Source organism: Falco biarmicus, chromosome 4 (genome assembly GCF_023638135.1).
Source record: "Falco biarmicus isolate bFalBia1 chromosome 4, bFalBia1.pri, whole genome shotgun sequence".
Lineage (NCBI taxonomy): Eukaryota > Metazoa > Chordata > Aves > Falconiformes > Falconidae > Falco > Falco biarmicus.
Genome location: NC_079291.1, coordinates 89,496,707 through 89,510,565, shown reverse-complemented (window position 1 = coordinate 89,510,565; position 13,859 = coordinate 89,496,707). Strand labels below are relative to the sequence as shown.

Below are 13,859 nucleotides of genomic sequence, written 5' to 3'. Positions count from 1 at the left end.
GGGAGAGCTGCAAAGGAGAGCTCAGTATTCACCAGCTGTAGCACGAAGTCATCACTATCTCTGGATCATTTTGAAGCACAATTGGAGAATTTAGCAACCCAGTTCCCCCTGAGGCACTGGGCAGATTTACCTCTCTTCGCAAGGACTCAGGCAACTCATCCCACAGCTGGAAGCAGCAGAAAGTCCTTATCTTCTTCTGAAAACTGAGGAACCACAGAGGAATCAAAGCAGAGCATGGCTGGACCATGAGCTGGGAAATACAGGCACCTGTGTTGAGTTCCCAGTTTCCTCCCAGTGAGGTACCAGCCCTTGCCACTGTTCACTCATTTTCCTCCCCACACAGCCACTTTAAATTGTATTCCTTAATTTTGGAAAAACATATCCAGGTGCTGGGGACAAAATGCAATGTGAGCTCTAATAAATCCTGTCAGGGCCAATGCAGGAGCAGATGGCTTCTGACACACTCTCAGAAACTGAATACAGGTCAAAATGAGCCTGGGGTATGCTTCCCTTCTCTGCAGGAATATATGCAAGAAACCTCAGAAAAATGTATATGTGAGATAATAAATCAACACGAGAGTTTATGATATTTTTTTTTTTTTTTCAAATTACAGCTGTAAAGAGACAGTTGAGTCCTGAGCTGTGGTTGTGTTCCCTGCTTCTGGCAACTCTCTTTTGATCACAGAATATCAGGAGGCAGTTGGATCCTGGTTTCTTTTTGCTGGACTCAGGCACGATGCGGAAGGGAGAAAGGTGGGGGACAGCAGAGAGGGGGAAACCAGGAGCAGGAGGAGCCCTTCGGGCCTCACCTGCACAAACGGACTTTGTACTAGGCCTCAGGCCCAGCAGGAGCTGGCAGCAATGACTGTTGAAAGCTGTAGATTTTGCCACTTCATGGGAAAAAAAGAGCCCAAAAGGTGATAGATGGTCATTCAATGCTTGATATGCATTGAAATAACAAGAGAAACACAGTTTCAGAGTTTCTTCTGCTAAAAACATTTCACATCTGTCTGCTGTGATAAACTACCCAGGACATTCCTGTCTGATACGGGAAATCCGTTTTCCCTGCGCTTAGTGTCTAAGCTTGGGACAGAGGGACAGCCCCTGCTCAGCCAGGAGAGGCGACTTGGCTTGAGAGCTGCCAGCTCCCTTCCAGCCCGGCCAGGCCAGGCCAGGCCTGCATACCGTTCCCTACCCCCCAGGCGCCACGCCTGAGGCTCCATCCCCTCCACACTCCTCCCCAGCACCGCCGCTTTGGGACGAAAACGCTTTAAAATCACTAATTTTTTTCTTTGCCCTCCCCGCCCCCCCCCCCCTTTTTTTTTTCCTCCCAGAGCCCCGGGCGCCGTGGCGGGGTTGCGGTGAGAGAGAGCAGGGGAAACCACTCGCGCGCGCTGCGCGCCTTACCCAGCGAGCCCCGCCCCGCCGCACGCCATTGGGCAGAAAAGTTTGTCTCCGGTGGCGGATTGGCTGAGGGCGCCTGGGGGCAGCAGCCGCCGCCAATGAAAGGCAGCGGTCGGGCAGCGCGCCCGGGCGAGCGGTGGGCGCGCAGCGTAGAGGGGAGCGCAGCACAGAGTGGAGCTACAGCGGAGCGTAAGCAGCGTGAAAGACGGCGGCGTGCGAGGTGGGTGTGCGGCTGTGTCTCGACCGGCCGAGACACCCCCTTCCGCGCCTCCTGTGTGCTCCCCGCCCGGGCAGGGCTCGGAGGAGCCCGGGGCGCGGCTGCGTGCTCGGGAGACCGCGCTGGGCTGTGCGCGGCGGGGCGGTAGGCGCCACCTGGGAACCGCGGGCACAGGCAGGGCTCGAAAACTGTATTTTTTAATGTTTTTTCGCCGTGTCCCGTGCTGTCCCGCAGGCTGGTGGGGACCGGCGTCAGTGCAGCTGCTCACCTCCAAAATTCTGCTTGTTCAGATACACCCGGGGGGCTGCCGGCCCCGCGGCTCCGGGCGGTGCGCGCCCCTGCAGCCCCGCTCCGCGGCAGCGCCCCGCTCCGCTCCTGCCTCCTGCGCGGCCCCACCGGACCCGCGGAGTCCCCGGCGCAGGGCGCCCCGCCACCGGCCCTCTGCCGGCGGGGGGCGAGCAGCTGTGGCAGCAGATGTGGAGCAAAGGCAAGTCACAGGGAAGCGATGTCACAGAACGTGACTGTTAAGCGAATTGTTAAGTGCTCGGGGTTAAGAGCAGGCAAAAGTGATCTCCGAAGTACTTGCATTTTTCCTACCCCTTAGCGGAGCAAGCCTAGCTGTGTGTTGTGGCCGTGTGGCCGCAGTCGGGGTCTGCCCAGCCACAGCATCGCAGTGTCCTGTGATGCATCTGGGTTTGTTCATATTTCTAGACCAGAAATCCACTTCAGCAAAGCTTTTGCTGGAAAACCAATGGTTGTTGTCTAAGGTCACTTCTGTGAGACTCGGGCCATCACTGCCCTGAGCTTGTGGCCTTGGAGGGAGTTGCTTGTCTCCATTTAGACCCTCTGGAAGGTGTTTGCGCCTCGTGCTCAGGCTGTTGGAGGCTTGCTTTCCCCAGGAGGTCCTGGGGCTCTGCCACAGTGTCTTCTCATGAGCGAAAGAACCAGAATAACTGAAAGGCCCTCTTGGCATGGCGTTAAGCTGAATAGGAGGGATTTTAACTGCTAAATAAAACATGTGGAATGGGTTGTCAGGGAGCAGCTGCTCTTACGACCTTATGTGTTCTACCTTTGTCGCTGCATAATTAGGAGATGAGTTAAACACCTAACATCAGCACTACTGGGTTTCAACATTGTTGTAATCCCATCTCTCCATGCCAGATGGCCCTGACCAGCCAGTGCCGAGTGCTGTGCCCCACGACTGGCCTCCATGGGTCTACCATTGCACAGGGGCACTCCCAGACCTTCCTGGTGGGGAATGGCAGGCACTCTTGTTGAGTGAGAAGTTTCTTGCCCATGCTGTGCTTGGGGATTCCTCCCTGAATGTCAGGATGAGGAGTTCAGCCCATCTGCTGTTGAGGCGGTAGCTCCCTCTGTCTCATTAGGTTTGGACTGTGCCAGTGCTGGATCCCAAAGAAAACTGCTGGGTTTTGTTGAAGACTGGGTGCTCCTTGCAGGCTGTCCCAGGGACATTTTGGTGCTTCGCAGCAGGGCTTGCTGTGTTGTGGCGTGGGTGGTAGGGGCTGTGCCATGCACTCCCTGTGTCATGATGCTCCTGCTGTCAGTGTGCCCTGCCTGAAATACCTGATGCTTTGAGGTGGGATGGCGGGATTTCTTCTTCCTTTCCTCCCTCCATCTTTCCTGTCCCTGCTGACCCTGTCAGTGCTTGCTGGCAAGAGCAGGGTCCTGTGGGGGGTGGCAATGGCTTGGCAAGGACCTGCCAGGAAGGTCTCCTCTGGTGTGTCATCCCTGGAGACTTGGAATGATGTGTCCTCTGCCGGTGTGTCCCTGTTGCTGGTAACCCTTGGGCTTGTCCTTAGTGTCCTGGTTGCCATAGGCTCTGTGGGGGGAGCACCTTTGGGTGCCAGCTGGAGGCCCTTGGGAAGCTCTTGCCAGGCACTGAATGGAGATTGATCCCACAAGAGTGAAAAGTGATCCTTTTTCATGGCCAACTGCAGCTGCAGGCTGTGGTCAATCTGTTTTTATCAGACAGCAGCTCAATTCCTGCCATGTCCAGAGCACTGCTGGCAGGGTGTGTGGGGCCTGAGTGGAGCAGGGCCCCAGCCAGCAGCCCCAGCCTGGGGGTCCCTGTGGGAGGAAGCAGAGAAGCAGGGCTAGACATGGACACAGAGGAGGGCTGAGCAAGTCTGTGCTGTGGAGCAGAAATATGCCCTGGCAAAGCAGTCTCTGCTCTAGACCCATCTCTCAGGAGCTTCTCAAACATCATGCACAGGGGATGGAGCAGCGAGGCTGCATAGTGGTACATCAGAGGGCTTACAGTGCACCCTGAAAGACTTGCAAATGCAGAAACCATCCAAGCCTTTCCAAAATGTGTAGTTAAATGTGTAGCTAAATGTGTAGCTCCCCTTGGAAAGGCAAAAGGCAAGATGTCATTTTTCATTTCATTTAAATCTGTGAAGGGAATGGCACAGAGAGTCTGCAGTGGCAGGGTGTAGTTCTGCTGTGAGATCTCATGGGCAGGCAGTGCAGAGCATAGCACCCCTGTGTGGGGCGAGGGAGGGGTGATGCCTTTTGTCCCCATGATTCTGGCAAGCTGCCTGTCACCTGAACTGGGCTTGGTAGTATAAAAAAGTTCCAGCTAGCTTGCACTTCAAAAGGGATATGGAATGACATAATAAAAACAAGAAATAAAAAAAAAATACAGACCCTGGATCACTGTCTGAATAATATATGTCCAAAGACAAATGGGCATCTTTGCAGTAGACGGCTGTTTAATTTCCTGAATCATAAGAAGGCCACTTTTTCTGGGCATGGGGTGGAATACTGTCAAATTTTAATTTGGCTTGGCAGTGTCACACAACCAGTTTGAGCAAGTTGGGGAAGGCAAGTCTGGAACTCATTAGGGCTTGTTGCAAGGCCCTGAAAATTTGATTTTCAATCACTGTTGGTTTTAATTATTCTTGATGTCTTGCCTAGCGTATTATGGGATTCTTTCTGAGGAAATTAAAACAGCATGAGTGGGACAGCATTCTCTTTGGCAAATGAGTTGTTTAGATTAAATTCTAAATGGAGAGTTAAAACTCGAAACAAAGATAAAGCGTGATGGCTGGCATTTTGTGTGTTACTGGAGCTGGTTCAGCTGGACTGTGCAGGCAGCAGGATTTGTGTACTGTTCTCACTAAATTCAGTCCATTTTTGTCAGGAGAAGAAAATAACCCACTAAGCTAAAAGCACCGTTCAAAGCCAAGGTAAAGCTTACTGAGTTAATACAAATTTCGGTTCTTTAACTTCTTCTTTTTTCAGTTCCTTAAGATGTGTTTTTACAAACAGCCAAAGTAGACTGTAGGACAGGAAAAAAAGTATTGCTGCTGTGATAAATCAGTGTATGCAGGGGTCTGGGTGGCTCAGAGGCAGAAGCCTCCCTTTTCCATCAGGAAAGTGTCTGGACACTTTTGAAGATTCCCCCATATTTATCTGTGGACATGCATGGGAATGCTATTAAGGATTGGGAACTTATTGTAAAGCCCAAAAATCTAGAGCTTTTTTTAAAAACTTGAGGAGTACATTGGAGGCTCAGCTTTCTTGTAAACTGTATCCCCTGACTGAGGTGACCAGGATACTTAGCTGAGCCCCTAGCTGTGTTCCCCTCAGCATGGCAAGTGCTTGGGCAGATGGCTGGCTTTGTGTGGAAAGACACTCAGCTCCTAAATAATGGGGTTATGCCCAGAAGTAGTCTCCTGCAGGACACATCTGTGAAATCTCTATTCTGTCCAAAAATGCTTCTAAACAATTTGGCCATGCAGTGATGAAGACGGCAAGGGCTGTAATGGCAGTCAACATGCCTGCAAAGCCATTGCATTGGTAATTTAAAAGGTGCTAGTGCTCATGTTTGTAAACACTGTTGGTTAGCCTACAAGCAGTGGCATCTCTGCTGTTTTTAATATTTTAATATTTTAAAATCTCAGCATTTTTAACAATTAGACCACTGAAAGTTATTTATCCCTTGCAGACTTCTTCCACATTCACCATTTCTGGTTATGGTCTCCACTAGCAGAAGCTCAGAGTTTTGCTATGAAAAGTTGGTGCCTTCTCTGTAAAGCCTCCTTTTGATGGACAAGGGGTTTGGTCCTTGTGTCGGTGACAGGTTATATGTGGCTGGTGGTCTGGGGAGGTGGCTGGATCACCCCGTGTGCCCTTCTTAGAAAGCTGGTTTATACTTGTGGGTCTGAAACCCCTGCTCCAAGAAGAGCATCCTTGTGTTGGAGCCCAAGGGAGGAAGCATTGCTGCAGCTGTCATGGGGAAACAGATGTTGATCTTGATGGAGAAACCTACTTAGCTCTGAACAAGTATTTATAGATATGAAATCATAAAGCAGCACATGGGTTAAAGAGCTGATTTTGGGACTTGGACTCGGAGCTAAGTAGAGTCCCATAAAATACAATTTACAAGTTACAAAATCCCTCTCCTCCTGCAGGGAGGCAGTGTCTGGAGTATTTGTTTAGGCTGAGGATTTTTCTTTTTTTCTTTTTCTTTTTTTTTCTCAAAAAGGAAATATTGTATTTCAGCCATTCAGGAAAAGAGGTATTCAGATGTCCTAGCTTGCAACTATTGCTCCATTTAAAGATGGGGCTCAGAGAAAGGGGAAGATTTCAGGGAGGCTACTTGCAATTTTTGGAGGAGTAAACGCTTCCTAATGCTGGTTACCAGCCGGATTCCTCATGCTCTTACCACCTCACCTACTCCAAACTCTTCATCCAGTTACTGACAACCTCTGAACTGCTCCAGAGCAGTTCTTTCCCTCTGCAATGGGGAGCTCTTTCCTCTTGCTGGGTATGCTGGTTTTGTCTGTGTCCGTGCTTTCACGAGTCAAATGCAAAATGTGTTAAAAGCAGTTGATAGCAACTGCAGTGAATAGCAGCTTTGACTTAACTGCTGACAGATACGGCATCATAAATTGTTAATGTTTAGCTTGCTAGGTGCAGTATCTCAAACCTGCTCAGGAACAACCGTTCTCAGTTGCTCAGAGGCAAGGGCAAGGAGGGCCTGCTCTTCCTTGTCCCTGGCGGGTGGGTGATCCCAGTGAATTAAACCAGGCACTAGTGAGCAGGAGTGTGAGCTGGCTGGCTCACTTGAAGGTCAAATGGTGTAAATAAAAATAATAGGGAAATGGAGGAGGGTGGGTGAGTAGTAGAAAATACAGAAAATAGAAAGGTTTTTTGTGCTACTACTTAATTGTGGATGCTGTTTGCTGTAGCTTTGACATGCAAAAATACATGCTTCTAGGAAAATAACTTTTGCTTGTGCCTGCAATGTTAAAGCCTTGGTTAAGAGAGGCACTAAAGCAGCTGGGTGGCTGTTGTATACAAACTGCTGTGCAAATCTCATTAATTTCTAGCGCAGCTGTATGTGTCTAGAAGCTTTAAATGCTGGGGGTTCATTGCCTTACCTGCTAAGAAAATGGGCTAAATTCTGTCAGAATTAGCTTTTACATAGTCTTTTGTAAATTATGCCAGATGGTTTCATTAGGAAGGAGCTTATCATAGGATGAAAAATCTACTGTTATCTTACCCAAGGAACAGAGGAAAGCAAATTTACCCAAAAGCATTGTGGCCGGTTACCCGTGCACTACCAGTATTTGAGGTGGCACAGCCCTTCAGCTTCTGTGTTAAGGTTCAGGGCATCACTAGCCACAAAATTAACTTGAACTTCATTTGCTCTTTCTGAACACCTGGGAACGTGTCACTCAAAACCACTTCAAGCCATTTTCCCCTCTATGTAAGAGGGTAGCTTGTGTGAAGATTATGAAGCTTCAGGCAAAAAAAAAAAAAATCCCCAGTGTTCCCATCACATGTGCTGCCAAGTCTGCTTGGACTTCCAAAGAGCATCTGCGGGTGCCAGCTACAACAGGGAGTCTACAGGAGGACAGCCAGCCAGCTCCTGCCAGCCACATGTCTTAATCCAGAGCATCAGGATATAACAACTGAGCAGTATTTCTCCTAGTTTAACGTACTTGTCGTGGACATTTAGGATGGGAACACAGGCCTACAGCCCCAGAGGCTGGTGTGACAACTTGTCCGAAGCTGTCAGGGCTGCTGATTCACTGTATATTTTCTCTTAAACGCTCCATGCCCAAGCATGGATGGGCCTTCTGGGTTTTGGAGGGGTTTGTGATGGTGGACAGATCCTATGGAAACCTTGGAGCTAATACAGTGAAGCTGCAGTGTGGGAAGGATGTGTTGAAGGAAAGGGATGGTGTCCCTGGCATGCCTCAGCCCTTGTCTGCTCTGCTGTTAAATGCCTTTGTGCTCTTGGGCACATCTTCAGCTTTCTTGTGTCTTGATCTCCTCAGCTGTAAATCATGAATAGTAGAGCTGAGAAGATATTTAGGAGGACTAAATCAGTTGTGTTGTATAGAAATTTGGAAGCAGCTTCTGAAGTGCTATGTGTCAGTGTACCAAGGGACCCCCATTCCTGATGGTCACTCAGCACCTTCTCCTTGTGCCAGAGGTGGGAATGACAAAGCTGGCTCAGCAAAGGTAACTGGTGATTAGTGAGACACTTACCTGAGCAGTCTGGAACTCAGCACCGCTGCTGTTTAATTAAAATTGGGTGGGTGCTTCCTATTCCATACACCTACTCACAGCTTGCTTTGGTTTTATAATTAAGACCCAGTGTCTAAAGCACTGTCTTGCTTGTGGAAAAATCTATTAATCTTATTTTTCAAAGTTTGCCCTTCTCTTATCATTAATTCACACACTGTTAGTGGAGAAAGGAATGCTGCCGACTATGTGCTCTTGGAAGAGCAAGATATTTGCAGAGGCTCTGGTTTGTTGTATCTCTGTCATCCTGTAGGCTGAGATCTGGCAGCTCCATTGAAATAGTTTTCTCAGATACCGGTGCCTTTTCCTGGTCTTTATGTTGGTAAAATAAAAGGCAACAAACTTCTTACTCTGCAAAGTTTAATATCAATAAGTGCTTCCAATATTCCAGATGATAGCAACTCATTCACTGGTGACTTAAATCCTGTAGAGAGAATTAGAAAGTCAGTCTACTGTAAGTGATTATTTTTTTTTTTCCTCTGTGTGTGGTAATTTGGGTAACTGTGCTTGCTCAGAATTTGGCAGGGAACAAATTGCTTTCAGGTCACTATTACAATAGATGTTTTCTGTCTATGAAAATGAGAAGAAAATAAATCAAAACAAACCTTTGCTGTTCTCAGTCAAAATTATAGTAGCAAGTGTGTATATTGATAAATGCATTTCTAAGGGTAGTTGTTTGCCCTTACACAAATTTATTCCACTTGCAGACACTGTCAAGGAGCCCCCTTCTAAAATCCAGGAGAGTTTGTCCAGCACAGCCCTGAGTTTCCCTCTAGAGGTAAGCCCTCCTCTCTGGCATTCAGCTGGTCCAAGGTATGTTTTGAACAGTTTTCTTCTGTGCAAGTACTGGGAGTTGACTCCTGAGCATACCTGAAACTGGACCTCACTGGACATCAGGTATAGCTAAGGAGGATGTTTGGTCATCAGCAGGAGGGAGGGTTGATGTGTTTCGGAAGTGCCAGTTATGCTGCTGTGGCTCTTCTGCTCTGGTGTGTCTGTGTCCTTAGTGCTTACACAGACCAAGTGAAAAGAAGAATCCACATCTCCAGGAGCACCTCTGGAGCTAATATTTAGCATACTTTAGCTGGTCTGAATGCTCTGGCTTTGCATGCAAACTCCCAGGCCATGTATGTTTGGGGTGAGGGACACTTGCACAGGCTGGGCGCAGAGCAGAGCTGATGTGTCAAACTGATGTCATCATAAGAGATGGTATATCTTGTGATACAACTTGATAAGCAGAAGCAGCAAGCATCTTCCCTAATGAATGGCAGAAGGGTGAAACTAGACAGGGCTCTTGCATGTGAGACTTGTGGAGCATCTCTTCCAAAAGAGAGGATGAGCCAAAACAAACCCTGAGGTGACTCAGGCTGACCCTTGTGCCCTCCAGCTGGGACATAGGCATTTCATCCCACCCAGGGCTGATTGTTGGGTTCCTTTAGCATCTCAGTTGTTGTTTTAATGTTAATTTAAGATGAATTAAGTGGGATGGCATCACTGCCACCCAGGAGAGGATTCATTTGGATTCTTCTACATGGTAAAGGGACCTTAAGTCAGTATTTCAGGATCCAGAGTAATTGTTTAAATAGCTAAACAAAGCTGTGTATTTTTTCAGATATATACAGCTTTTACTACTGGGAAGTTTAGGCAAAGTTTTTGGTGCCTTTTGTGTTTATCTGAAATTCTGGACAAGCATTTAGGTTACAGCAAAAGTGGTTGGATATTTTTTTTTTACGTGCACTTCAACTGCACATTGTGAATAGAGAGCTTTAGTGGGTAGCTTAGCCTTCAGCATTGGCATGTGCAAATGCAGGTAGTGATACACTGATACCCCAAGGAGTGTTAGTGCTAACTGCTCTTGCACTCAAATGTGTATAAAGAGCTAGCCAAATGATTAAAATAAAAGGGCCTCATTGAACCAAGCACTTGTGAGTTCAGATTTGTTGGACTGATGTGAACCTTTTGGCAGCATAGGAGCCACTGAAAAGAAAAACATCTTGGTAACTTGACCAGATAACTGAGAAATTTGTTTGGTGCATCTGCTTTTCATCTTGAATTAGGAAATTAAAGTAGGAGTGGGACTGTTTGGCATAGGTTTCTGGTTAGTTCAAAGTGAGCGTTGTCTGGGTGCTGCCTTTACTATATATACATTGATACCTTATTTAAGACTCCCAATAGCATGCAGAGCAGTATGGGCTCAGAACTAGCTTAGTTCTAGGTATAGAAGATTTGGGGACAGCAGCAGGGGCTCTGTTCATTACTAGCACAAGTGTCCTGCCTTGCCTTAAACTGAGGGCAGTTTAATGATGTGCGTGCCCCAGGCTGTGTCCCTGCTGCTGGTGCCCCATGGATTTGTAGAGGTCACCGAGCCAAGTATTTGGCCTCGCTGCCCAAGTGAGGTGCTCTGAAGGAGGCTTTGGGCACGGCCAGGGCAGTGCCCCAGTTCAGCCCAGGGTTTCCATGGGACTGGGTGCTGCTTTGGATGACCAGCCCCACATCATCTAGCAGCAGGCAGGCTTGCTGGCTCTTTTTGCTGGGGACAGTTGTGCCACCATGTCCCTGCACATGCCAGAGAAGTTTTTTCTGGCCAGCAGCTGATGTTACATGCCACTGGTACTTTGTGGAGGGAGTTCAGAAGCCCCTAGCTTTGGTCAAAAGGCTGCTAGGTAGCTCGCCCTTTCTGGAGGAGAGGCAGCTCCACATATGCTGAGAAGGGACAGTTGGGTGCAAAAAATGGTTGTGTATAGTAAGACAATTATGGTAAATCTGCCCAGCCGGAGCCAGAATAGGAAAGAAAATACAACCAAAGAGGCTTTTCATGTGGACGGAGTCAGGCTTTATTCTGCTTTTATCTAAAACAGAACCCCATGGCTGTATTAATATTTTGCTGTTGGGCTTGGCTGACTTTTCTCCTGCAGCCCATGTGAATATTGCTTAGCTTTAACTGATGGTGGTGTTCTCTTTCCAGAGCTTGCAGCATTCCCCATGCTGTGATACAGATACCTCTTCTGTTAGATGTAAATGCTTACACCCTCCAGTTACTGGAAATCCTGAAGGAAGTTTGAGTTGACTCCCTATTATTATGCAAGCTTAGCTCTGTTATAGTCAAATAATGACAACAAATTAATTGCTATCCATCCATATCCCTAAACTCCTCAACATTTGTGCTGAGCAAACTGGTCCCACCCATGTGAATATTGTATGACTTTCCCCTCTTTATTTTTCAGGGACTTTCTTAAAGTTAGAGTTGTTAATCTCCAAAAATTGTTGCAGCTGGATGAACACCACCCAGAGTGTTCATGTGGTCCCTTAGCTTCACTTAAGCTCTCTTCTGCCCTGGCTATGTTTTATTGGGGTAGAGTATCAAATGCCGAGACTCCGTGGGGGTCTTCCAGAGGCTGCACAGAAGGGCTTGTATTGAACCTGCTGTGGGTGCTGGGGAGCACTCTCACTGAGGAGAGGTGAAATGAGGACCTCAGCTCTGAAGGGCTGTTGTGAACTTGTAACTTTTTGTAAACCAGCTTTTCTTCTTTCCTCCCTAAAAAGGAGGAGAAAACATACTTGAGGTAGTTACGTGTCTCCATCGCTGTTTTTAGTCTCCAAATAAGGTGTTGTGCAATAAGTGCTTTCAGGATCCAGAAACCTCTGCAGAAGCAGGAGGGCCTTGCTTTGCCAGGCCTTTCTGGAGCTGTGGCTGGGGCAGCTGGTCCCAAAAGCCCTTTCAGAGGCTGGAGAGCAGCAGGTGACTTGTGCAGCCATGTCAGGGAGGAATAACGCTCCCATGGGGTTACTCTTCAGCCTGCTCTGGTGGTACGTGTGATCTCTGGCATCGAGCACAGTGAGCTGGAGCAGGCCAAGCCCTGCCTCATGTCCCATCAGTCTGCGAAGCGGACTCTTGCAGGAGCATATATGTTCCTGGAAGCTTCAAGTCTTCAACACTCCTTGATTAACAGCCACATCGGCCAAACTTACCAAAATGCAACCTTATTTCAGGCACAAGGTCTTCTGAGGATGCAGCTCTAGAGTAATCTGCCAGCCGGGCTCGTGCCCTACAGATCCATTCCCTGGCATGGTGGCCAGTGCTGTGGCAGACCAAAGGCATGTCTTCTGGCTGAAGCTGCCCTGTGTTTTCTTGTGGTACACGGTGTATATACTGCCAGTGGTGAAACTGTCCTGCTAGGAGATGCCTTGGCTCTTCAGGGTGTCTGTTTCCCATCAGCAGGACTATTAGAAGCTTTCTGTGATTAGACCAAGGTCCCTGTTGAAATGCAGGAGAAAAGAGAACTAAAGGTCTTCCAAGGGAGTAGGTCTCAGTATCCCTGATAAGATAAGGATCTCCTTATTCAGTTATCATCCTTTTGTTACAGGGACTGATTTAGCAGCTGGAGCTGGCTCCACTTCCCTGTGTCCACCTTGTTTGTCACTTAAAGTCCCTGGTCTGTGCTGTGGTCTCATGACATGTAGCATGCTTCTGCTGGAGGTCAAAACTAATTTATCATCTGTCTTTACTCTGTACCTTGTGGTAGTTAAGGAAAGATGGTATAAGGAGCAGCCTAATAGGAAAAGAAAAGGAAGAAAACTAAGCATAACCAAAAATCAAGTGTCAGGCTTGTGTCTGCATTTCTTTTATGCAGTGTCAGTAGTAACTTCTCCAGCAAAGGTGGGTGCCTCTGTCTGGGGCGGGCCAGGTGGTGAAACCGCCCCAGAGGCACATGCTCAGCTGCATTAGATACTGGTCTGCTGTTACTTCCTTAATTTCCTCTCATATCAAACTCATTGAAGTCCTTAAAGGAAAGCAGAAAATTGCTATGGGTTCTTGTGGCACTCTGGGTTAATCTGTGTGCTACAGATGTTCAGCGGGACTTCCTAATTTGCAGTGACCAGAGATAAAACAACCTCTCTGCAAAAGCAGCTATTAGTGGAGGATGTTAGGATGTTAGCTTTCCCCAACTAACCTTTTTCTAAGCTCTGTGAAAATTTTGTATTAACATTAAATTTCTTCTCACTACTTCATAAAACGGTTGGGTCTCATGAACTGAGAATCCCAGGAGCAGTGTGCTGGAGCCACCCTGTACTTCTGTGGCTCTACAAAGCAGAGATGTTAAATACATCCCAAGGCACTTTTTTTTTTTTTCTCCAGTACTGTATGGTACATCAGCCCGCTCATCACCATCTGTGGGAGGATCTCGGCAGCCATACTGCTACTGATGCTTTTGACAGTGGCCTCTTTACTGCTACAGCTTCAGGCTGCATGTGGGGGGACCACAAAACAATGATGTCTCATGGGGCTCTGTGTCCGTATATAGCCAGTTATACCCAAGAGGAAGGTATTTGTGTAAGTGCAGCTCTAGAAGGGAGGAGGCATTTGAGGGCCTTATGATAGTTGGTGTGCCTGTTGAGCACTGGCAGATCTAAGTCCAGCCCATCTGCAGTCTAGAAGCTTGGGCCATTTTCCTGTAGCATTAGCCTGGTTGTTTCTAGAGGAGCCCTCACTGGGAAACACCTAAGTTTAGTCTGAAGTCTCCTCTCTTGGATGTACTAAATCTCTGGCACTGAACAGGTTGTGAGGAGGGTGGAAAGAAGCTACTTCTAATCAGAAGGATTTTCAAGTCATGTGGATGTGGAATCAGTTTCCTCCATGTGCCACTGAGGACAGTCCCCTTGCACCAAATTCAGTTGT

At 47.9% G+C, this 13,859-nt stretch overlaps 1 protein-coding gene across 2 annotated transcripts in view; it reads left to right on the top strand.

Moving 5' to 3' along the window:
* Nucleotides 1-1,489: 1,489 nt before the first annotated feature.
* The window catches only part of LMCD1 (LIM and cysteine rich domains 1), a 36,293-nt gene continuing 23,923 nt past the window's right edge, over nucleotides 1,490-13,859 (top strand). The window contains exons 1-2 of one of the 2 annotated variants that reach the window (XM_056336905.1): nucleotides 1,560-1,624; nucleotides 8,890-8,960. The gene's annotated coding sequence lies outside the window, so the exon portion shown is untranslated. Of the gene's footprint in view, nucleotides 1,625-8,889; nucleotides 8,961-13,859 lie in introns of both variants that reach the window. The other variant, XM_056336904.1, reaches the window with a different exon arrangement.